Source organism: Fukomys damarensis, unplaced genomic scaffold, assembly GCF_012274545.1.
Source record: "Fukomys damarensis isolate Sample0158 unplaced genomic scaffold, DMR_v1.0_HiC HiC_scaffold_17, whole genome shotgun sequence".
NCBI classification, from domain to species: domain Eukaryota; kingdom Metazoa; phylum Chordata; class Mammalia; order Rodentia; family Bathyergidae; genus Fukomys; species Fukomys damarensis.
The window spans coordinates 6858899-6863796 of NW_022900929.1; the positions used below are offsets into that span (position 1 = coordinate 6858899).

Below are 4898 nucleotides of genomic sequence, written 5' to 3' on the forward strand. Positions count from 1 at the left end.
CCTCCTGAGTGCTGGAATTACAGGCGTGAGTCACCATGCCCAGCTTTTTGTTGTTGTTTTGGTTTTTTGAGATAATCTCACATGTAGTTCAGGCTGTCTTTAAACTCACTGTGTAAGGCAGGCTGGCCTCAACTCACAGTGATCCTCCTGCCTCAGCCTCTTGAATACTGAGATCATAGGCATATGCCACCATGCCTGGTCTCTACTGGAGTTCTGGTGGAGACTACATTGAATCTATAGATTAATTTGGATAGAATTTGTGTATTAACAATATTGACTCTTCCAATCTATAAAAGCAGTTTCTCTCTACTTTAGTTTCTCTCGAGCAGTGTTTTAGTTTTATGTGTACCATCTGCCACATTTTTTGTCATATTTAGCCCTAAGTAATGTTTTGTTTTGTGCTTATTATAAATTATATTTAAAATTTTTCAGTTTGATTGCTTATTGTTAGTAGAAGGAAAGAGTTGATTTTTTAATATATTTATTTTATAGCCTGCAACCTTGCCAAACTCACATATTATAGTAGTTTTTTTGTCCAGTTTTATTTTTTGGTACCAGGGATCGAACTCGGGACCTTGGGCTTGCGAGGCAGGCAGCACCACTGAGCTAAATCCCCAGGTTTGTTTTTTTTTTTATAGTACCAGGGATTGAATTTACAACCTTGCATTTTCGAGGCAGGCAGTGGCACCACTGAGCTAAATCCCCGGCCCACTAGTTTTTTTGTACAGTCTATTGGATTTTCTACCTAGATGATCATGTTGTCTACGAATAGGGCTGTTTTATCTCCTTCCCCATCTGGTAGCTGTGTGAGAGTTTCTGAAGAAGACAGCCCCGGGGTGGAATTGGGTCTCTCCTTTCTGGGACTTCACTTCCATCCTCCCCCCACCAACAATCTGGAAGATCATGTGACAAACTCTTTGCCACTCCCAGGATTCCACTTCCCTGAAGCCTCTGTGTCTCCTCACACCATGCTCGCACCTGTCCGGTGTTGCTGGGCTGCGTGACAAGGTGAGGAGCAGCCTGGGGCTCAGTCAAATGGGACTGCCACACATTCATTCACCCTTGGACACCACCATTCCGCACCCCCTGTCTCTTTATTGGAATCCCTATTGGCCAGGGACCAGGGCTGTTATCAGCCAGGCCCTGAAGAGGCCTAAGTCCACCCTGCCTGGGTGTCACTTTGGTGCATGGCCATGGGACTGCCGGGGTCTGAGTGTAAACCAGCCTTGTGGGAGAGCCCCTGCCAATGTGTTCAGAGGTGACTTGGCCCTGCCTGAGGGGTGGTTCTCCTTTCATTTTTAAAAATACTTGATATGTGACATGTTAATTATTGTTTAGCGTTAAACATTTTCTCCCGAATCTTTATTATGACTTCTTTTGGGGCCCATCCATTATTTATAAATCATTTTTTGCATTTCCAAACAGTTTAGATTTAAAATTTAACTTTTTGTTATTCATTTCATGGTGCACGGTGCACACCGATAATCCCAGCACGTGAGAAGCTGAGGCAGGAGAATTGCCAAGGCCAGCCTGAACTATAATAGTAAGACCGTATCTCAAAAAACATAAAACAGACAAAAAAAAAGAACCACAAAAATAGACCTTAGCCGGGTGTGGTGGTGCACACCGATAATCCCAGCACGTGAGAAGCTGAGGCAGGAGAATTGCCAAGGCCAGCCTGAACTATAATAGTAAGACCGTATCTCAAAAAACATAAAACAGACAAAAAAAAAGAACCCCAAAAAACAAAAATAGACATGTTTTTAGAACAATTTTAGGTTTACAGAAAAAATTTTTTTGCAGTTTTTTTTGTTTTTCTTTCAAATTTTTATTAGTACCTGTTCATAGTACATAATGATCACATTTATTGTGGGGAATTGATATAGTCTTAATTCTTTTTACATCCCCTTCCTTTCTTTTCCCCCTTCCCTTCATCTCTGGGTTCTTGGGGCCCCGTTCAGTCCCCACTGCCCCCTTTATTTACTTACTCTGTTGGGATTTTCCAAATGGGAAGAAAACCACCAAGTCTCCCAACAAGCGCCTACTTATGAAATTTAACAAGTGTTACATTCCACAGGGGTCACTTTACTGAATTCAATATGAAAAACTGAAACATGTGCAAAAGTAGTCAGCACGAAACCAGGACACTCACACGCCCCAGTGGCTCCAACTTGTCATCTTCCTGCCTCAGCCTCCCAGAGTGCTGGGGTTACAAGTGTGCTGCCAGCACACCCGGATCGAGCTTTTGAAAGTACACCAGATATCTAGAGGCATAATCCCTCAACACTTCAGTATGCAAGGTTCTGATGCCGTCATCCTGGCCTGGGATAATTTCTGAGGACAGGTGTCCCCAGGGCCCTGCAGGGATCTCTGGGATGCTGGGGTCTGGCAGCCAGGTGGAGCCCGTGCTCCTAGGTTCCAGCACATTCTGTGGATTTCCACGGAAAGCTCTGAGCACATCCTCGCAGCCGGGATGGTCCTCGGGTTACTCCTCCGTGGATGCAGGGGCCCCACCTTAGGGCCCACGGAGCCAGGGCAGCTTTGGGAATTGGTCCTGCAGCCTAGCCTTGGTCAGATGGCCCCAGCCAGGGCCCTCATGACTTGGATCCAGGGTCTGGCCAAGCCTCCTGACCTCTGGCCTTTCCCTTCCAGACCCCGACTGGGCATCCTACACCCTGGGGGTGTTCATCTGCCTGAGCTGCTCTGGAATCCACCGGAGTGTCCCCCAGGTCAGCAAGGTGAAGTCGGTCCGCCTGGACGCCTGGGATGAGGCCCAAGTGGAGGTACGTGGGAGGAGGGCAGGTGGGGGCGCTACTCGGGCCTGATGTGGCTGTGGACACCTCCGTGGCCTGTGGGGCTCCCGCTGCTGAGGATTTCACTGATGATCCCTGTGGGAGGCCACAGGGGTTAACAAAAGCCAGGGCACCTGTCATCCCCTACCTGTCCCTTCGCCTGACCTGCTGTGTGCCAGGCACGGTGGGTCCAGCCAGGCAGACAAAACGCTGTCCCACAGAAGACCACTGTGAGGTGAAAGCTGGGGCCGTGCTGCCTGTGGGGGCAATGACTTGGCTGGCAGGGCTGACCCCACAGGGAGCAGCAAGGGCAGGTAGCCTGGGTCAGGGAGAACGGTTCCTACACAGGCTGGGGGTGACAGATGTGTTTGCGTATGGAAAGCCCCTGGGTGCTGGTGGCCTCGTGTGTACCCATTGCTTGTATTCTGGGAGCCTCAGAGAGCCTGTGAGAGATGCTGTCCCATCCAGGCCACTGACCTGAGGGGCCAGAGCCTTTTCTTCCCTCCTTTCCACATTACATGGTTATACTTTTTTCAACTTTATATTCCTATGTAATGGTTTATGTATGTATATTGTGCTTATTCGTTTGTGCCTGTGGCACAATGATGGAACCCATGGCCTCACGGATGCTGGGCAGGTGCACAACACTGAGACACACCCCAGCCCTGGGTGTGGCGTGTTTTTAGACAACCATGTCATTGGTTGAATTCTCACACCAATGTACAACACACACTTCGAGGTTTTCAGCATATTGACCGACTTGTTGATCATCGTAGCCAACATTAGACATTTCCATCGCCTTAAAAAGACCGTGTGTCCTTTAGCTGCCATCCCTGTGCAGCCCTGAATACACTCTGTTTACATCTGCCTGTCCTGGGCACATGACAAAGTGGACCAGGTCTCTTGTCTGGTTTCTTTCCCCGAGTGTTGTGTCATCTGGAGCCAGCCCCACTGTCGTGTGTCAGCGCGCGTCACTCCTCTGTGCGGCTGGGTGACTTTCACCCTCCCGTACTTCCTCTGTCCACTCTTCCATGGGGCCCCGGTTGTCACCAGTTGATTTTTGGGTGCTTTGGTGTCGTAGGAGTCTATGTGCATGCACTCTGTCCGTCCCCTGACCTGGCTGATCGCCCACCCCCCAACCCTGCCCCTGTTGCCCATACAGCCCGCGTGTGTCTCATTCGGACACAGCAGACTGGCTCACTCTCACTCTTGGGCCTAAAGCCTCTGAGCAGGTGGACTCCCCTCAGGTGACATCCACACTGTCCAGTCTTTCCCTGCTGTGACCTTGGGGTGGTGACCGGCCTCTTAGCAGGGGAGCTTCCTGGTGGCTCAGATTCCTTGAGTACAAGTGCAAGGTCAGAGATCACACAGTTTGGTAACTGGTGAGAAATTGTTGCCTATCTGCCCTACTGTACGGACGGACAGGCTGCCCCAGCCTAGCGTGACAGTGTCACACCTCCTGCCAACTCTCGGCTTCCAGTGCAGACCTTTGCTGACCCATGGTGAAAAACTGCTATTCACAGAGTCTGGAGTTGGAGTTTTCTTATCTTGAACAACTCCTCAGACCTCTCTTCAGGCTTTCTGTCTGGCTGTGTGCTGTTTTCTTTCTTTCTTTCTTTCTTTCTTTCTTTCTTTCTTTCTTTCTTTCTTTCTTTCTTTCTTTCTTTCTTTCTTTCCTTCCTTCCTTCCTTCCTTCCTTCCTTCCTTCCTTCCTTCTTTCTTTCTTTCTTTCTTTCTTTCTTTCTTTCTTTCTTTCTTTCTTTCTTTCTTTCTTTCTTTCTTTCTTTCTCTCTTTCTTTCTTTCTTTTCTTTCTTTCTTCCTGTCTGTCTTTTTTATTCTTTATGTAAATCAGTGGGTTTCATTTTGGCAGATTTGAACATGCCCCTAACACACTCTGATCATTTTCACTTTTTCTGCCTTCCCCCTAGTTTTACAGTTTATTTGGGGGTTGAAAGTGTTAAATGTTTTTCTCACACCCACCCACCCCCACTTTCCCAGTTGAACACCCCCCCTTCCCTCTTACTCCTTCCTCTTGCCTAATAATAGCCTCCCTTCCACTTTCTTTTCTTTTCTTTTTTTTTTTTTTTTTTTTTTTTTTTTTTTTT

The 4898-nt window shown here is 47.9% G+C and overlaps 1 protein-coding gene across 2 annotated transcripts in view; it reads left to right on the forward strand.

Annotated features, from left to right (window-relative positions):
• The first annotated feature begins 2624 nt into the window (after positions 1-2624).
• The window catches only part of Adap1 (ArfGAP with dual PH domains 1), a 25360-nt gene continuing 23086 nt past the window's right edge, over positions 2625-4898 (forward strand). The window contains exon 1 of one of the 2 annotated variants that reach the window (XM_010635543.3): positions 2625-2783. The gene's annotated coding sequence lies outside the window, so the exon portion shown is untranslated. The remainder of the gene's footprint in view (positions 2784-4898) is intronic. The other variant, XR_782452.3, reaches the window with a different exon arrangement.